The following is a 24,423-nucleotide window of genomic DNA, read 5'->3' on the forward strand; positions in this document are numbered from 1 at the left end:
CTACACCGTGATCTGTATAAAGATGGAAATATTTACACCGCTGTCTGTATAAACATGGAAATTTCTACACCGTTATCTGTATAAATATGGAAATATCTACACCGCCATCTGTATAAACATGGAAATACCTATACAGTTATCTGTGTAAACATGGAAATAACTACACCACCATCTGTATAAACATGGAAATATCTACAATGCCATCTGTATACACATGGAAATACCTACACGGCAATCTGTGTATAGATGGAAACATCAACACCGCCATCTGTACAAACATGGAAATATCTACACTGCTATCTCTATAAACATTGAATTATCAACACTGCGGTCTGTATAAACATGGAAATATCAACACCGGTATCTGTATAAACATGGAAATATCTACACCGCGATCTGTATAAATATGGAAATATATACAGCGCTATCTATATAAACATGGAAATATCTGCACCGCTATCTCTATAAACATGGAAATATCTACAAAGCCATCTGTATAAACATGGAAACACCTACACAGTCATGTGTAGGAACATGGAAATATCTACAATGCCATCTGTATAAATAAAGAAATATCTACACAGCCCTCTGTATAAATATGGAAATATCTGCTTAGGCATCTGTGTAAACATGGAAATATCTGCACCGCTATCTGTATAAACATGGAAATACCTACACCGCTGTCTCTATAAACATGGAAATATGTACACCGCTATGTGTATAAACATGGAAATATCTCCACTGCTGTCTGTACAAACATGGAAATATCTCCACCGTTATCTGTTTAAACATGGAAATATGTACAGCACCATCTCTATAAACATTGAAATATCTACACTGCCATCTGTAAAAACATGGAAATATCTACACAGTCATCTGAATAAACATGGAAATATCTACACCACCATCGGTATATACATGGAAATACCTACTATACCATCTGTATACACATGGAAATATCTACACAGACATCTGTATAAATATGGAAATATTTACACGGCCATCTGTATAAACATGGAAATATCTACACTGCCATCTGTAGAAAGATGGAAACATGTACACCGCTATCTCTATAAATGTGGGAACATCTACACCACCATCTCTATAAGCATGAAAATATCTACACTGCCATCTCCATAAAGATGGAAGTATCTACTCCGCCATGCGCATAAACACGGAAATATCTACACCACCATCTGCGTAAACATGGAAATAACTACACCGCTATCTGTATAAACATGGAAATATCTACAACGCCATCTGCATGTCCATGGAAATATCTATGCCGCCATCTGTATAAACATGGAAATATCTACACGGCCATCTGTGTATAGATGGAAATATCAACACCACCATCTGTACAAACATGGAAATGTCTACATCGCTATCTCTATAAACATGGAAATATCTGCACTGCCATCTGTAAAAACATGGAAATACCTATACAGTCATCTGTATAAACATGGAAACATCTTCAATGCCATCTGTATACACATGGAAATATCTACACAGCCATCTGTATAAACATGTAAATATCTACACTGCTATCTCTATAAAAATGGAAATATCTACACCGCCATTTCTATAAACATGAAAATATCTACACTACCATCTCCATAAACATGGAACTAACTACTCCGCCATCTGTATAAACATAGAAACATCTAGACCGCCATCTGTGTGAATAAGGAAATATCTACAATGCCATCTGTATAAAGATATAAATATCTGCACCGTGAGCTGTATAAACATGGAAATATCTACATCGCTATCTGTATAAACGTGGAAATACCAACACCGCTATCGGTATAAACATGAAAATATCTACACCGCCATCTATATAAACATGGAAATATCTACACCGCTATGTCTATAAACATGCAAATATCTACACCGCTATCTCTATGAACATGGAAATATCTACACCGCTATCTGTAGGAACATGGAAATATCTACACCGCTATCTGTATAAACAAGGAAATATCTTCACCGCGATCTGTATAAATATGGAAATATCTACACCGCGATCTGTATAAACATGGAAATAACTTCACCACGATCTGTATAAACATGGAAATATCTACACCGCTATCTGTATAAACGTGGTAATATCTACACCGCCATCTGTATAAACATGGAAATATCTACACCGCCATATGTATAAACATGGAAATATCTACAATGCCATCTGTAGAAAGATGGAAATATCTACACCGCAATCTGTGTAAACATGGAAATATCTACACCGCAAACTGTGTAAACATGGAAATATCTACACCGACATCTTTAAAAACATGGAAATACCTACACCGCTATATGTATAAACATGGAAATATCTACACCGCGATCTGTATAAACATGGAAATATCTTCACCGCTATCTGTATAAACATGGAATTATCTACACAGCTATCCCTATAAACATGGAAATACCTACACCGCCATCTGTATAAACATGGAAATACCTACAAAGTCATCTGTATAAACATGGAAATATATACGCAGACATCTGTTTATACATGGAAATATCTACACCGCTATCTGTATAAACATGATAATAAATACACCGCTATCTGAATAAATGTGGAAATATTTGCACCACTATCCCTATAAACACGGTAATATCAACACCGCGATCTGTATAAACATGGAAATATCTACACCGCCATCTGTATAAACATGGAAATATCTACCCCGCCGTCTCTATAAACATGGAAATAAACACACAGCTATCTCTATAAACATGGAAAAATCAACACCGCTATCTCTATGAACATGGAAATATCTACACCGCCATCTCTATAAACATGGAAATATCAACAACGCGATCAGTATAAACATGGAAATATCTACACCGCTATCTGTATAAACATGGAAATATCTCCACTGCTATCTCTATAAACATCGAAATATCTACACCGCTATCCGTGTAAACATGGAAATAATTACAAAGTTATCTGTATAAACATGGCAATATCTACACCGCCATCTGTATAAACATGGAAATATCTACGCAGCCATGTGTATATACATCGAAATATCTACAACGCTATCTATATAAACATGGAAATAACTACACCACTGTCTGTATAAACATGGAAATACCTCCACTGCTATCTCTATAAACATCGAAATATCTACACCGCCATCTGTATAAACATGGAAATTCTTACAAAGTTATCTGTAAAAACATGGATATATCTACACAACTATCTGTATAAACATGGAAAGATTTGCACCGACATCTGTATAAACATGGAAATATCTACACCGTGATCTGTATAAACATGGAAATATCTACACAGCTATCTGTATAAACATGGAAATATCTACACAGCTATCTCTATAAACATGGAAATATCTACACCGCCATCTGTATAAACATGGAAATACCTACAAAGTCATCTATATAAACATGGAAATATCTACAGAGAACTCTGTATAAACATGGAAATATCTACACTGCCATCTGTATATACATGGAAATATCTACACCGCTGTCTGTATAAACATGGAAATAACTAAACCGCTGTTTGTATAAACAAGGAAATATCTACACCGTGATCTGTATAAACATGGAAATATCTACACCGCCATCTCTATAAACACGGAAATATCTACACCCCTATCTGTATAAACTTGGAAATATCCACACCGCTATCTGTATAAACATGGAAAAATCAACACCGCTATCTCTATGAACATGGAAATATCTACACCATGATCAGTATAAACTTGGAAATATCTACACCGCTATCTGTATAAACATGGAAATATCTCCATTGCTATCTCTATAAACATCGAAATATCTACACCGCCATCTGTATAAACTTGGAAATACTTACAAAGTTATCTGTATAAACGTGGAAATATCTACACCGCCATCTGTATAAACATGAAAATATTTACACAGCCATGTGAATATACATGGAAATATCTACACCGCTATCTATATAAACATGGAAATAACTACACCGCTATCTGTATAAACATGGAAATATCTACACCGCCATCTACATATCGATGGAAATATCTGCGCCGCCATCTGTATAAATATGGAAATATTGACACGGTCATCTGTGTATAGTTGGAAATATCAACACCGCTATCTGTACAAACATGGAAATATCTGTACCGCTATCTGCATAAACATGGAAATATCTACACCGTGGTCTGTATAAACATGGAAATATCTACACCGCTATCTGTATAAACATGGAAATATCTACACCGTATCTCTATAAACATGGAAATTTCTACACCGTGATCTGTATAAACATGGAAATATTTACACCGCTATCTGTATAAACATGGAAACTTCTTCACCGTTATCTGTATAAATATGGAAATATCTACACCGCTATCTCTATAAACTTGGAAATATCTACACCGCCATCTGTATAAACATGGAAATACCTATGCAGTCATCTGTGTAAACATGGAATTATGTACACTACCATCTGAATAAACATGGAAATATCTACAATGCCATCTGTATACACATGGAAATACCTTCACGGCAATCTGTGTATAGATGGAAACATCAACACCGCCATCCGTACAAACATGGAAATATCTACACTGCTATCTGTATATACATGGAAATATCTACACTGCGGTCAGTATAAACATGGAAATATCTACACCGGTATCTCTATAAACATGGAAATATCTACACCGCGATCTGTATAATCATGGAAATATATACACCGCTATCTGTATAAACATGGAAATATCTGCACCGCTATCTCTATAAACATGGAAATACCTACAAAGCCATCTGTATAAACATGGAAATACCTACACAGTTCTGTGTAGGAACAAGGAAATATCTACACCGCCATCTGCATGTCCATGGAAATATCTACGCCGAAATCTGTATAAACATGGAAATATCTACAGGGTCATCTGTGTAAAGATGGAAATATCAACACCGCCATCTGTACAAACATGGAAATATCTACACCGCTATCTCTATAAACATGGAATTATCTGCACTGCCATCTGTAAAAACATGGAAATACCTATACAGTCATCGGTATAAACATGGAAATATCTGCAATGCCATCTGTATACACATGGAAATATCTACACAGCCATGTGTATAAACATGTAAATATCTACACTGCTATCTCTATAAACATGAAAATATCTACACTGCCATCTCCATAAACATGGAACTAACTACTCCGCCATCTGTATAAACATGGAAACATCTACACCGCCATCTGTGTGAATAAGGAAATATCTACAATGCCGTCTGTATAAAGATATAAATATCTGCACCGCGAGCTGTATAAACATGGAAATATCTACATCGCTATCTGTATAAACGTGGAAATATCAACACCGCTATCGGTATAAACATTTATATATCTACAACGCCATATATATAAACATGGAAATATCTACACCGCTATGTCTATAAACATGGAAATACCTACACCGCTATCTCAATAAACATGGAAATATCTACACCGTTATCTGAATATACATGGAAATATCTACACCGCGATCTGTGTAAACATGGAAATATCAACACCGCGATCTGTATAAACATGGAAATATCTACACCGCCATCTGTTTAAACATGGAAATACCTACAAATTCATCTGTATAAACATGGAAATATCTACACCGCCATCTGTTTAAACATGGAAATACCTACAAAGTCATCTGTATAAACCTGGAATCATCTACACAGCCATCTGTATAAACATGGAAATATCTACACGGCCATCTGTGTATACATGGAAATATCTACACCGCTATCTGTATAAGCATGGAAATATCTACACGGCTATTTGTATATACAAGGAAATATCTACAACGTGATCTGTATAAACATGGAAATAACTACAGGGCTATTTGTATAAACAAGGAAATATCTATACCGCCATCTGTTTAAACATGGAAATATATACACAGACATCTGTTTTTACATGGAAATATCTACACCGCTATCTGTATAAACATGCTAATAAATACACCACTATCTGTATAAATGTGGAAATATTTGCACCGCTATCCCTATAAACATGGTAATATCAACACCGCGATCTGTATAAACATGGAAATATCTACACCATGATCTGTATAAACATGGAAATAACTTCACCGCGATCTGAATAAACATGGAAATATCTACACCGTGATCTGTATAAACATGGAAATATCTACACCACCATCTCTATAAACATGGAAATATCTACAGCCATATCTGTATAAACATGGAAATATCCACACCGCTATCTCTATAAACTTAGAAAAATCAACACGGCTATCTCTAGGAACATGGAAATATCTACACCGCCATCTCTATAAACATGGAAATATCTACACCGCGATCAGTATAAACGTGGAAATATCTACAATGCTATCTGTATAAACATGGAAATATCTCCACTGCTATCTCTATAAACATCGAAAAATCTACACCGCCATCTGTATAAACATGGAAATATTTACAAAGTTATCGGTATAAACATGGAAATATCTACACCGCCATCTGTATAAACATGGAAATATTTACAGAGCCATGTGTATATACATGGAAATATCTACACCGCTATATATATAAACATGGAAATAACTACACCGCTATTTGTGTAAACATGGAAATATCTACACCGCCATCTGCATATCCATGGAAATATCTGCGCCGCCATCTGTATAAACATGGAAATATCTACACGGTCATCTGTGTATAGATGGAAATATCAACACCGCCATCTGTACAAACATGGAAATATCTGCACCGCTATCTGTATAAACATGCAAATATCTACACCGCGGTCTGTATAAACATGGAAATATCTAAACCGCTATCTGTATAAACATGGAAATATCTACACCGCTATCTCTATAAACATGGAAATATCTACACCGTGATCTTTATAAACATGGAAATATTTCCACTGCTATCTGTATAAACATGGAAATTTCTACACCGTTATCTGTATAAATATGGAAATATCTACACCGCTATCTCTATAACCATGGAAATATCTACACCGCCATCTGTATTAACATAGAAATATCTACAATGCCATCTGTATACACATGGAAATACCTACACGGCAATCTGTGTATAGATGGAAACATCAACACCGACATCTGTACAAACTTGGAAATATCTACACTGCTATCTCTATAAACATGGAAATATCTACACCGTTATCTGAATATACATGGAAACATCTACACAGCGATCTGCATAAACATGGAAATCTCTACACCGCGATCTGTATAAACATGGAAATATCTACACCGCGATCTGTATAAACATGGAAATATCTACAGCGCCATCTCTATAAACATTGAAATATCTACACTGCCATTGCAACAACATGGAAATATCTGCACAGTCATCTGAATAAACATGGAAATATCTACACCGCTATCTGTATAAACATGGAAATACCTACACCGCCATGTGCATGTCCATGCAAATATCTATGCTGCCATCTGTATAAACATGGAAATATCTACACGTCCATCTGTGTATAGATGGAAATATCAACACCGCCATCTGTACAACCATAGAAATATATACACCGCTATCTCTATAAACATGGAAATATCTGCACTGCCATCTGTAAAAACATGGAAATAGCTACAAAGTCATCTGTATAAACATGGAAATATCTACAAAGCCATCTGTATATACATGGAAATATCTATACCGCTATCAGTATAAACATGGAAATAACTACACCGCTATTTGTATAAACAAGGAAATATCTACACCGTGATGTGTATAAACATGAAAATATTTACACCGCTATCTGTATAAACATGGAAATTTCTACACCGTTATCTGTATAAATATGGAAATATCTACACAGCTATCTCTATAAACATGGAAATATCTACACCGCCATCTGTATTAACATGGCAATAACTATACAGTAATCTGTGTAAACATGGAAATATCTACACCACCATCTGTATAAACATGGAAATATGTACAATGCCATCTGTATACACATGGAAACACATACACGGAAATCTGTGTATAGATGGAAACATCAACAACGCCATCTGTACAAACATGGAAATATCTACACTGCGGTCTGTATAAACATGGAAATATCTACACCGGTATCTGTATAAACATGGAAATATCTACACCACGATCTGTATAATCATGGAAAAATATACACCGCTATCTGTATAAACATGGAAATATCTGCACCGCTATCTCTATAGACATGGAAATAACTACAAAGCCATCTGTATAAACATGGAAATACCTACACAATCATGTGTAGGAACATGGAAATATCTACAAAGCCATCTCTATAAACATAGAAATATCTACACAGCCATCTGTATACATATGGAGATATCTGCATAGGCATCTCTATAAACATGGAAATATCTGCACCGCTATCTGGATAAACATGGAAATACCTACACCGCTGTCTCTATAAACATGGAAATCTGTACACCGCTGTGTGTATAAACATGGAAATATCTCCACCGTTATCTGTATAAACATGGATATAACTACTCCGCTATCTCTAAACAGATGGAAATAATTACACAGCTATCTCTATAAGCCTGGACATATCTACACTGACATATTTATAAACATGAAAATATCTACACCGCCATCTCCATAAACATGGAACTATCTACACCACAATCTGTGTAAAAATGGAAATATCTAAACCGCTATCTGTATAAACATGGAGATATCTACACTGCCATCAGTATAAAGATGAAAATATCTACACCGTGAGCAGTATAAACATGGAAATATCTACACCGCTATCTATATAAACATGGAAATACCAACACTGCTATCTGTATAAACATGAAAATATCTAAACCACTATCTGTATAAACATGGAAGTATCTACACCACTATCTCTATAAACATGGAAATATCTGCACTGCCATCTCTAAAAACATGGAATTATCTACACCACTATCTCTATAAACATAGAAATACCTACACTGCCATCTCTATAAACATGGAAATATGTACACCACTATTTATATAAACATATAAATATCTACACCGCCATCTCTATAAACATGGAAATATCTAAACCGCCATCTGAATAAACATGCAAATATCTACACCGCCATCTGTATAAACATGGAAATATCTATGCCGCCGTCTGTATAAACATAAAACTATCTACACTGCCATCTGTGGAAAGATGGAAATGTCTACACCGCTATCTCTATAAAGATGGGAATGTCTACACCGCTATCTGTATAAACATGGAAATATCTACATGGCTATTTCTATAAATATGGAAATATCTATACCTCCTTCTGTATAAACATGGAAATATGTACAGTCATCTGTATAAACATAGAAATATCCACACCACTATCTGTATAAACACGGAAATATCTACACTGCCATCTGTATAAACACGGAAATATCTACACTGCCATCTGTATAAACATGGAAATATCTACACCGCTATCTCTATAAACATGGAAATATCTACATCGCTATCTGTATAAACATGGAAAGAGCTAAACCGCTATCTGTATAAACATGGAAATACCTACACCGCCATCTGTAAAAATATGGAAATATCTACAAAATCATCTGTAGAAACATGGAAATATCAACACCGCCATCTGTACAAACATGGAAACATCTCCACCGCTATCTGTATGAACATGGAAATAACTACACCGCCATCTGTATAAACATGGAAATATCTACACCGCTATCTGTATAAACATGGAGATATCTACACCGCTATCTGTATAAACATGGAAATATCTACACCACCTGCTGAAAAAACATGCAAATAACTACACGGCTATCTGTATAAATATGGAAATATCTACACCGCTACCTCTATAAACATGGAAATATCTACAAAGCTATCTGTATAAACATGGATATGTCTACAGCGCTATCTCTATAAACGTGGTAATATCTACACCGACATCTGTGTAAACATGGAAACATGTACACAGTCATCTGTATAAACATGGAAATAACTACACCGCTGTCTGTATAAACATGGAAATATATACACCGCTATCCGTATAAACATGAAAATATCTACACCGCTATCTGTATAAATATGGAAATATCCACACCGCTATCCCTATAAACATGGAAATGTCTACACCGCTATCTGTATAAACATGGAAATATCTACATGGCTATCTCTATAAACATGGAAATATCAACACCGCTATCTGCATAAACACGGAAATATCTACACCGCTCTCTGCATAAACATGGAAATATCTACATCGTTATATGTACAAACATGGAAATATTTCCACCGCTATCTCTATGAACATGGAAATATCTATACCGCTATCTCAATAAACTTGGAAATATCTTCACTGCCATCTGAATAAACATGGAAATAGCCACACCGCTATCTGTATAAACATGGAAATATCTACACCACCATCTGAATAAACATACAAATATCTACACCGCTATATTTATAAATATGGAAATATCTTGACCGCTATCTCTGTAAACATGGAAATATCTATAGCGCTACCTGTATAAACATGGACATGGCTACACAGCTATCTCTGTAAACATGGAAATATCTACACTGCTACCTCCAGATACTTCGAAATATCTACACCACCATCTCTAGAAACATGGAAATATGTCCACCGCTATATGTATAAACATGGAAATATCTCCACCTCTCTGTATAAACATGGAAATATTTACACCGCTATCTGTATAAACATGGAAATATCTACACTGCTACCTGTATAAACATGGAAATATCTACACTGCTATCTGTATAAACGTGCAAATATCTACAGCGCTATCTGTATAAACATGAAAATATCTCCACAACTATCTGTATAAGCATGGAAATATCTACACCGCTATCTTTATAAACATGGAAATATCTAAACCGCAATCTCTATAAACATGGAAATACCTTCAACACTATCTGTGTAAACATGGAAATATCTACAAAGCTGTCTGTGTAAACATGGAAATATGTACACCGCAATCTGTGTGAGGATGGAAATATCTATACTGCAATCTGTGCAAATATGGAAATATCTACACCTCTATCCCTGTAAACATGGAAATATCTACACCACTAGCTGTATAAACATGGAAATATCTACACCGCTATCTGTATAAACATGGAAATATCCACACCAAAATCTGAATAAACATGGAAATATCTACACCGCAATCTGTAAAAACATGGAAATATCTACACCGCTATCTGTATAAACATGGAAATATCTTCTCCGCTATATGTATAAATATGGAAATATCTACACCACTATCTCTGTAAACATGGAAATGTCTACACCGCGTTCTGTATAAACATGAAAATATCTACACTGCCATCTGCATAAACATGGAAATAACTACACCGCTATCTCTATAAACATGGAAATATCTACACTGCCATCTGTATATACATGGAAATAGCTACACAGTCATCTGTATAAACATGGAAACATCTACACCACTATCTGTATAAACGTGGAAATATCTACACTGCCATCTGTATAAACATGGAAATATCTACACAGCCATCTCTATAAACATGGAAATATCAACAACGCTACCTCTATAAAAATGGAAATAGCCATACCGCTATCTGCATAAACTTGGAAATATCTACACTGCCATCTGTATACACATGGAAATATCTGCAAAGTCATCTGTATAAAGATGGAAATATCTACACCGTTATTTGTGTAAACATGGAAATATCTACACCGCTATCTGTATAAAGGAGGAAATATCTACACAGCAATCTGTGGAAATATGGAAATATCTACACATCTATCTCTGTAAATATGGAAATATCTACTCCGCTGTCTATATAAACATGGAAATAACTTCACTGCTGTCTGCATAAACATGGAAATATCTACACCACGATCTGTATAAACATGGATATTTCTACAGCGCTATCTGTATAAACATGGAAACATCTACACCGCTATCTGTATAAAGATGGAAATATCTACACCGCTATCTCTATAAACATGGAATTATCTGCACCGCTATCTCTATAAACATGGAAATGTCTACACCGCTATCTGTATAAACATGGAAATATCTACATGGCTATTTCTATACATATGGAAATTTCTACACCGCCATCTGTATGAACATGGAAATACCTACACAGTCATCTGTTTAAACATAGAAATATCAACACCTTATCTGTATAAACACGGAAATATCTACACTGCCATCTGTATAAACCTGGAAATATCTACACAGCCATCTCTATAAACATGGAAATATCTACATCGCTATCTGAATAAACATGGAAAAAGCTAAACCGCTATATGTATAAACGTGGAAATATCTACAACACCATCTGTAAAAATATGGAAATATCTACACAGTCATCTGTAGATACATGGAAATATCTACACCGCCATCTGTATACACATGGAAATATCTCCACTGCTATTTGTATAAACATGGAAATATCTACACCGCTATCTGAATAAACATGGAAATATCTACACCGCTATCTGTATCTGTATAGACATGGAAATATCGACACCGCAATTTGTATAAACATGGAAATATCTGCACTGCTATCTGTATACACATGGAAATATCTACACCGCTATCTGTATAAACATGAAAATATCTACACTGCCATCTGTATAAACATGGAAATAGCCACACCACTATCTGTATAAACATGGAAATTTCTACACCGCCATCTGAATAAACATGGAAGTATCTATGTGGCTATCTGTATAAATATGGAAATATCTACACTGCTACCTCCAGAAACTTCGAAATATCTACACCACCATCTCTAGAAACATGGAAATATGTCCACCGCTATCTGTATAAACATGGAAATATCTCCACCTCTCTGTATAAACATGGAAATATTTACACCGCTATCTGTATAGACATGGAAATTTCTACACTGCTACCTGTATAAACATGGAAATATCTACACTGCTATCTGTATAAACGTGCAAATATCTACAGCGCTATCTGTATAAACATGAAAATATCTCCACCACTATCTGTATAAGCATGGAAATATCTACACCGCTATCTTTATAAACATGGAAATATCTAAACCGCAATCTCTATAAACATGGAAATACCTTCAACACTATCTGTGTAAACATGGAAATAACTACAAAGCTGCCTGTGTAAACATGGAAATATGTACACCGCAATCTGTGTGAGGATGGAAATATCTACACTGCAATCTGTGCAAATATGGAAATATCTACACCTCTATCCCTGTAAACATGGAAATATCTACACCACTAGCTGTATAAACATGGAAATATCTACACCGCTATCTGCATAAACATGGAAATATCCACACCAAAATCTGAATAAACATGGAAATATCTACACCGCAATCTGTATAAACATGGAAATATGTACACCGCTATCTGTATAAACATGGAAATATCTTCTCCGCTATATGTATAAATATGGAAATATCTACACCACTATCTCTATAAACATGGAAATGTCTACACCGCGTTCTGTATAAACATGAAAATATCTACACTGCCATCTGCATAAACATGGAAATAACTACACCGCTATCTCTATAAACATGGAAATATCTACACTGCCATCTGTATATACATGGAAATAGCTACACAGTCATCTGTATAAACATGGAAACATCTACACCACTATCTGTATAAACGTGGAAATATCTACACTGCCATCTGTATAAACATGGAAATATCTACACAGCCATCTCTATAAACATGGAAATATCAACAACGCTACCTCTATAAAAATGGAAATAGCCATACCGCTATCTGCATAAACATGGAAATATCTACACTGCCATCTGTATACACATGGAAATATCTGCAAAGTCATCTGTATAAAGATGGAAATATCTACACCGTTATTTGTGTAAACATGGAAATATCTACACCGCTATCTGTATAAGGAGGAAATATCTACACAGCAATCTGTGGAAATATGGAAATATCTACACATCTATCTCTGTAAATATGGAAATAACTACTCCGCTGTCTATATAAACATGGAAATAACTTCACTGCTGTCTGCATAAACATGGAAATATCTACACCACGATCTGTATAAACATGGATATTTCTACAGCGCTATCTGTATAAACATGGAAACATCTACACCGCTATCTGTATAAACATGGAAATATCTACACCGCTATCTCTATAAACATGGAATTATCTGCACCGCTATCTCTATAAACATGGAAATGTCTACACCGCTATCTGTATAAACATGGAAGTATCTACATGGCTATTTCTATACATATGGAAATTTCTACACCGCCATCTGTATAAACATGGAAATACCTACACAGTCATCTGTTTAAACATAGAAATATCAACACCTTATCTGTATAAACACGGAAATATCTACACTGCCATCTGTATAAACCTGGAAATATCTACACAGCCATCTCTGTAAACATGGAAATATCTACATCGCTATCTGAATAAACATGGAAAAAGCTAAACCGCTATATGTATAAACGTGGAAATATCTACAACACCATCTGTAAAAATATGGAAATATCTACACAGTCATCTGTAGAAACATGGAAATATCTACACCGCCATCTTTATACACATGGAAATATCTCCACTGCTATTTGTATAAACATGGAAATATCTACACCGCTATCTGAATAAACATGGAAATATCTACACCGCTATCTGTATAGACATGGAAATATCGACACCGCAATTTGTGTAAACATGGAAATATCTGCACTGCTATCTGTATACACATGGAAATATCTACACCGCTATCTGTATAAACATGAAAATATCTACACTGCCATCTGTATAAACATGGAAATAGCCACACCACTATCTGTATAAACATGGAAATTTCTACACCGCCATCTGAATAAACATGGAAGTGTCTATGTGGCTATCTGTATAAATATGGAAATATCTACACTGCTACCTCCAGAAACTTCGAAATATCTACACCACCATCTCTAGAAACATGGAAATATGTCCACCGCTATCTGTATAAACATGGAAATATCTCCACCTCTCTGTATAAACATGGAAATATTTACACCGCTATCTGTATAAACATGGAAATTTCTACACTGCTACCTGTATAAACATGGAAATATCTACACTGCTATCTGTATAAACGTGCAAATATCTACAGCGCTATCTGTATAAACATGAAAATATCTCCACCACTATCTGTATAAGCATGGAAATATCTAGACCGCTATCTTTATAAACATGGAAATATCTAAACCGCAATCTCTATAAACATGGAAATACCTTCAACACTATCTGTGTAAACATGGAAATAACTACAAAGCTGCCTGTGTAAACATGGAAATATGTACACCGCAATCTGTGTGAGGATGGAAATATCTACACTGCAATCTGTGCAAATATGGAAATATCTACACCTCTATCCCTGTAAACATGGAAATATCTACACCACTAGCTGTATAAACATGGAAATATCTACACCGCTATCTGCATAAACATGGAAATATCCACACCAAAATCTGAATAAACATGGAAATATCTACACCGCAATCTGTATAAACATGGAAATATGTACACCGCTATCTGTATAAACATGGAAATATCTTCTCCGCTATATGTATAAATATGGATATATCTACACCACTATCTCTATAAACATGGAAATGTCTACACCGCGTTCTGTATAAACATGAAAATATCTACACTGCCATCTGCATAAACATGGAAATAACTACACCGCTATCTCTATAAACATGGAAATATCTACACTGCCATCTGTATATACATGGAAATAGCTACACAGTCATCTGTATAAACATGGAAACATCTACACCACTGTCTGTATAAACGTGGAAATATCTACACTGCCATCTGTATAAACGTGGAAATATCTACACTGCCATCTGTATAAACATGGAAATATCTACACAGCCATCTCTATAAACATGGAAATATCAACAACGCTACCTCTATAAAAATGGAAATAGCCATACCGCTATCTGCATAAACATGGAAAAATCTACACTGCCATCTGTATACACATGGAAATATCTGCAAAGTCATCTGTATAAAGATGGAAATATCTACACCGTTATTTGTGTAAACATGGAAATATCTACACCGCTATCTGTATAAAGGAGGAAATATCTACACAGCAATCTGTGGAAATATGGAAATATCTACACATCTATCTCTGTAAATATGGAAATATCTACTCCGCTGTCTATATAAACATGGAAATAACTTCACTGCTGTCTGCATAAACATGGAAATATCAACACCACGATCTGTATAAACATGGATATTTCTACACCGCTATCTGTATAAACATGGAAACATCTACACCGCTATCTGTATAAACATGGAAATATCTACACCGCTATCTGTATAAATATGGAAATATCTACACCGCTATCTCTATAAACATGGAAATGTCTACACCGCTATCTGTATAAACATGGAAATATCTACATGGCTATTTCTATACATATGGAAATTTCTACACCGCCATCTGTATAAACATGGAAATACCTACACAGTCATCTGTTTAAACATAGAAATATCAACACCTTATCTGTATAAACACGGAAATATCTACACTGCCATCTGTATAAACCTGGAAATATCTACACAGCCATCTCTATAAACATGGAAATATCTACATCGCTATCTGAATAAACATGGAAATAGCTAAACCGCTATCTGTATAAACCTGGAAATATCTACAACACCATCTGTAAAAATATGGAAATATCTACACAGTCATCTGTAGAAACATGGAAATATCTACACTGTCATCTATATGAACATGGAAATATCTACAGAGATCTCTGTATAAACATGGAAATATCTGCACAGCCATCTGTATAAACATGGAAATATCTACACCGCTATGTGTATAAACATGGAAATATCTACAACGCTATGTGTTTTAACGTGGAAATATCTCCATTGCTATCTGTATAAACATGGACATATCTCCACCGCAATCTGTATAAACATGAAAATATCTACACCGCTATCTCTATAAACATGGAAATAAATACAATGCCATCTGTACAAACATGGAAATATCTACACAGTTATCTGTAGAAACATGGAAATATCTACACCGCTATCTCCATCAACATGGAAATACATACACCGCCAACTCCTTAAACATGGAGATATCTACAACCCCATTTACATAAACAAGAAAATATCTACACTGCCATCTATATAAACATGGAAGTATCTACACCGCTATCTCTATAAACATGGAAATATCTCCACTGATATCTCTATAAACATCGAAATATCTACACAGCTATCTGTATAAACATGGAAATACTTACAAAGTTATCGGTATAAACATGGAAATATCTACACGGCCATATGTATAAACATGGAAATATCTACACAGCCATGTGTATATACATGGAAATATCTATACCGCTATCTATATAAACATGGAAATAACTACACCGCTATCTGTATAAGCATGGAAATATTTACACTGCTATCTGTATAAACATGGAAATATCTACACCTTTATCTGTATAAATATGGAGAAATCTACACCGCTATCTCTATAAACATGGAAATATCTAATCCGCCATCTGTATAAACATGGAAATATCTACACTGCTATCTCTACAAACACGGAAATATCTACAATGCCATCTGTAAAAACATGGAAATACCTATACAGTCATCTGTGTAAACATGGAAGTATCTACACCACCATCTGTATAAACATGGAAATGTCTACAATGCCATCTGTATATACATGGAAATACCTACACGGCAATCTGTGTATAGATGGAAACATCAACTCCGCCATCTGTACAAACATGGAAATATCTACACCGCTATCTTTATAAACATAGAAATATCTACACTGCGGTCTGTATAAACATGGAAATTTTCACACCGGTATCTGTATAAACATGGAAATAACTACACCACGATCTCTATAAACATGGAAATATTTACACCGCTATCTGTATAAACATGGAAATATCTACACCGCTATCTCTATAAACATGGAAATATCTACAAAGCCATCTGTATAAACATGGAAATACCAACACAGTCATGTGTAGGAACATGGAAATATCCACATCGCGTTTTGTATAAACATGGAAATATCTACACCGCTATCTCTATAAACATGGAAATATCTACACCGTGATCTGTATAAACATGGAAATACTTACACTGCTATCTGTATAAACATGGAAATATCTAAACCGTTATCTGTATAAATATGGAAAAATCTACACCGCTATCTCTATAAACATGGAAATATCTAAACCGCCATCTGTATAAACATGGAAATATCTACACTGCTATCTCTACAAACACGGAAAAATCTACAATGCCATCTGTAAAAACTTGGAAATAACTATACAGTCATCTGTGTAAACATGGAAATATCTACACCACCATCTGTATAAACATGGAAATATCTACAATGCCATCTGTATATACATGGAAATACCTACACGGCAATCTGTGTATAGATGGAAACATCAAAAGCGCCATCTGTACAAACATGGAAATATCTACACTGCCATCTGTATACATATGGAAATACCTACACAGCCATCTGTATAAACATGGAAATATCTCCACCGCTATCTGTATAAACATGGAAAAATCTACACTGCTATCTGTATAAATATGGAAATATCTACACGGCTAATTCTATAAACTTGGAAATGTCTACACAGCTTGCTGTATAAACATGGAAATATCTACATGGCTATCTCTATAGACATGGAAATATCTACACTGCCATCTGTATCAACATGGAAATAACTACAGAGTCATCTGCATAAACATGGAAATATCTACACCACTATGTGTATAAACATGGAAATACCTACACTGCCATCTCTATAAACATGGTAATATCTACAACGCTATCTGTAAAAACATGGAAATATTTACACAGTCATCTGTATAAACATGGAAATATCTACACCTCCATTTGTAAAACATGGTAATATCTACACTGCCATCTATATACACATGAAAATATGTACACAGCCATCTGTATAAACATGGAAATATCTGCACTGCTATCTCTATAAACATGCAAATACCTACACCGCCATCTGTATACATGGAAATATCTACACCGCTATCTGTATAAACATGGAAATATCTACACCGCTATCTGTATAAACTTGGAAATATCTACACCGCCATCTGTATAAATATGGAAATTTCTCCAGCGCTATCTGTATAAAATGAAAATATCTCCACCGCTCTCTGTATAAACATGGAAATATCTACACTGCTATCTGTATAAACATGGAAATACCTACACATCGATCTGTACAAACATGGATGTAGCTACACCGTTATATGTATAAACATGAAAATATCTACATCGCTATCTGTATAAACATGGAAATATCTCCAATGCTATCTCTATAAACATGGAAATATCTACAACACTATCTTTATAAACATGGAAATATATACACAGCTATCTGTATAAACATGGAAATATCTACCACGCTCTCTGTGTAAATATGGAAGTATCTACACAGATATCTGTGTAAACATGGATATATGTACACCGCTATCTGTGTAAAGATGGGAATATCTACACCGCAGTCTGTGCAAATATGGAAATATATACACCGCTATCCCTGTAAACATAGAAATATCTACACCGCTATCGGTATATACTTGGAAATATCTACTCCACTATCTGTATAAACATGGAAATATCTACACCGCTAACTGTACAAACATGTAAATATCTACACCTCCCTTTGTAAAACATGGAAATATCTACACAGCCATCTGTATCAACATGGAAACACCTACACAGTCATCTGCATAAACATGGATATATGTACACCACTATCTGTATAAACATGGAAATACCTAGGCTGCAATCTGTATAAACATGGAAATATCTACACAGCCATCTCTATAAACATGGTAATATCTACAACGCTATCTGTATAAACATGGAAATATCTACAACGCCATCTGTAAAAACATGGAAATATTTACACAGTCATCTGTATAAACATGGAAATATCTACACCTCCATTTGTGAAACATGGAAATATCTACACTGCCATCTGTATACACATGAAAATATGTACACAGCCATCTGTATAAACATGGAAATATCTGCACTGCTATCTCTATAAACATGGAAATACCTACACCGCCATCTGTATACATGGAAATATCTACACCGCTGTCTGTAGAAACATGGAAATATATACACTGCTATCTGTATAAACTTGGAAATATCTACACCGCCATCTGTATAAACATGGAAATTTCTCCACCGCTATCTGTATAAAAATGGAAATATCTCCACCGCTATCTGTATAAACATGGAAATACATACACTGCTATCTGTATAAACATGGAAATACCTACACGTCGATCTGTATAAACATGGATGTATCTACACTGTTATCTGTATAAACATGAAAATATCTACATCGCTATCTGTATAAACATGGAAATATCTCCACTGCTATCTCTATAAACATGGAAATATTTACAACACTATCTTTATTAACATGGAAATATCTACACAGCTATCTGTATAAACAGGAAAATATCTACCACGCTCTCTGTGTAAATATGGAAGTATCTACACAGCTATCTGTGTAAACATGGATATATGTACAACGCTCTCTGTGTAAAGATGGGAATATCTACACCGCAGTCTGTGAAAATATGGAAATATATACACCGCAATCCCAGTAAACATGGAAATATCTACACCGCTATCGGTATAAACATGGAAATATCTACTCCACTATCTGTATAAACATGGAAATATCTACACCACGATCTGTATAAACATGGAAATATCTACACCGCTAACTATATAAACATGGAAATATCTACAACGCTATCTGTATAAACTTGGAAATAACTCCAACGCTATCTGTATAAAGATGGAAATATCTCCAACGCTACCTGTATAAACATGGAAATATCTACACCGCTATCTGTATAAACATGGAAATATCTACAACGCTATCAGTATAAACATGGAAATATCTACACCGCTATCTGTATAAACATGGAAATATCTACAACACTATCTGTGTAAACATGGAAATATCTACACAGCTATCTGTGTAAACATGAAAATATGTAAGCCGCTAGCTGTGTAATGATGGAAATATCTACACGGCAATCTGTGCAAATATGGAAATATCTACAGCGCTATCTCTGTAAACATGGAAATATCTTCACTGCTATCTGTATAAACCTGGAAATATCTACACAGCCATCTGTATAAACATGGAAATATCTACACAGCCATGTGTATATACATGGAAATATCTACACCACTATCTATATAAACATGGAAATAACTACACCGCTATCTGTAGAAACATGGAAATATCTACACTGCCATCTACATATCCATGGCAATATCTGCGCCGCCATCTGTATAAACATGGAAATATCTACACCGCTATCTGTATAAACATGGTAATATGTACACCGCGATCTGCAGAAACATAGAAATATCTACACCGCGATCTGCAGAAACATGGAAATATCTACACCGCTATCTCTATAAACATGGAAATATCTATACCATGACCTGTATAAACATGGAAATATTTACACCGCTATCTGTATAAACATGGAAATATCTACACAGTTATATGTATGAATATGGAAATATCTACATCGCTATCTCTATAAACATGGAAATATCTACATCGCCATCTGTATAAACATGGAAATATCTAAACTGCTATCTGTATAAACATGGAAATATCTACAATGTCATCTGTAAAAACATGGAAATACCTATACAGTCATCTGTATAAACATGGAAATATCTACACCACCATCTGTATAAACATGGAAATATCTACAATGCCATCTGTATACACATGGAAATACCTACACGGCAATCTGTGTATAGATGGAAACAACAACACCGCCATCTGTACAAACATGGAAATATCTGCACCGCTATGTCTATAAACATGGAAATATCTACATTGTGGTCTGTATACACATGTAAATATCTACACCGGTATCTGTAAAAACAGGGAAATATCTACACCACGATCTGTATAAACATGGAAATATTTACACCGCTATCTGTATAAACATGGAAATATCTGCACCGCTATCTCTATAAACATGGAAATATCTACAAAGCCATCTGTATAAACGTGGAAATACCTACACAGTCATGTGTATAAACATGGAAATATCTACACCGCAATCTGTATATACATGGAAATATCTACACCGCTCTCTGTATAAATATGAAATATCTAAACCTCTATCTCTATAAAAATGGAAATATCTACACTGCTATCTGTATAAACATGGAAATATCCTCACTGCTATCTCAATGAACATGGAGATATTTACACCGCTATCTCTATAAACATAGAAATAACTACAAAACCATCTCTATAAACATGGAAATATCTACACCGCCATCTGAATAAACATGGAAATACCTACACAGACATCTGTATAAACATGGAAATATCTACACTGCCATCTGTATAAACTTGGAAATATCTACACTGACATCTGTAGAAAAATGGAAAAGTCTACAAAGTGATCTGTATAAACATGGGAATTACTACACCGCTATCTGTATAAACATGGAAATATCTACACCGCTATCTGTATCAACATGGAAATAACTACACCGCAATCTGTATAAACACGGAAATGTCTACAATGCTATCTCTGTAAACATGGAAATATCTACACAGCTATCTGTGTAAACTTGGAAATATCTACACCGCTGTCTGTGTAAATTTGGCAATACCTACACCGCAATCTGTGCAAAGATGGAAATACCTACACCGCTATCTCTGTAAACATGGAAATATTTACACCGATATCTGTATAAACATGAAAATAGCTACACTGCCATCTGTATAAACATGGAAATATCTACAGCGCCATCTGTATTAACATGGAAATATCTACACCGCCTTCTGTACAAACATGGAAAAATCTACAGAGTCATCTCTATAAACATGGAATTGTCTACACTGCTATCTCTATAAACATGGAAATATCTACACCGCTGTATTTTAAACATGGAAATATCTACATCGCTATCTGTATAAACAGGGAAATATCTCCACCGCTATCTGTATGAACATGGAAATATCTACACCGCTATCTGTATAAACATGGAAATATCTACACTGCTATCTGTATAAACATGGAAATATCTACAACGCTATCTGTGTAAACATGGAAATATCTACACAGCTATCTGTGTAAACTTGGAAATATCTACACAGCTATCTGTGTAAAAATGGAAATATCTACACAGCAATCTGTGCAAAGATGGAAATATCTACACTGCTATCTCTGTAAACATGGAAATATCTACACCGCCATCTGTATAAACATGGAAATATCTATACCGCAGTCTCTATAAAGATGGAAATATCTCCACCGCTATCTGTATAAACATGAAAATATCTACACCGCTTTCTGTATAAACATAGACATATCTACACCGCAATCTGTATAAACATTTAAATATCTACAACACTATGTGTGTAAACATGGAAATATCTACACAGCTATCTGTGTAAACTTGGGAATATCTCCACAGCTATCTGAGTAAACTTGGAAATATCTACACGGCAATCTGTGCAAAGACGGAAATATCTACACCACTCTCTATGTAAACATGGAAATATCTACACCGCTACCTGTATAAACATGGAAATATCTACACCGATGTCTGTATAAACAAGGAAATATCCACACTGCCATCTGTGGAAACATGGAAATATCTACACTGCAATCTGTATAAACATGGAAATACCTACACCGATATCTGTATAAATATGGAAATATCTACACCGCTACCTCTATAAACATGGAAATACCTACACCACTTTGTCTATAAACATGGAAATATCTACACTGCAATCTCTATATATATGGAAATATCTACACCGCCATCTCTATAAACATGAAAATATCTACACCGCCATCTTCAGAAACATGGATGTATCTACACCGCAATCTCTGTAAACTTGGAAATATCTACACCACTATCTGTATAAACATGGAAATAACTTCACTTCTATCTGTATAAACATGGAAATATCTACACCGCCATCTGTATAAAAATGGAAATATCTACACCGCAATCTGTATAAATATGGAAATACCTACACCGCTATCCCTATAGACATGGAAATATCTACACAGCTATCTGTATAAAGATGGAAATATCTCCACTCCCATCTGTATAAACATGGAAATATCCACACCGCGAGCTGTATAAGCATGGAAATATCTACACCGCAATCTGAATAAACATGGAAGTAGCAACACCGCTATCTGTATAAACATGGAAATATCTACACCGCTATCTCTATAAACATGAAAATATTTACACCACCATCTCTATAAACATGGAAATATTTACACCGCTATCCGTATAAACATA

Source organism: Pan troglodytes, chromosome 9, assembly GCF_028858775.2.
Source record: "Pan troglodytes isolate AG18354 chromosome 9, NHGRI_mPanTro3-v2.0_pri, whole genome shotgun sequence".
Lineage (NCBI taxonomy): Eukaryota > Metazoa > Chordata > Mammalia > Primates > Hominidae > Pan > Pan troglodytes.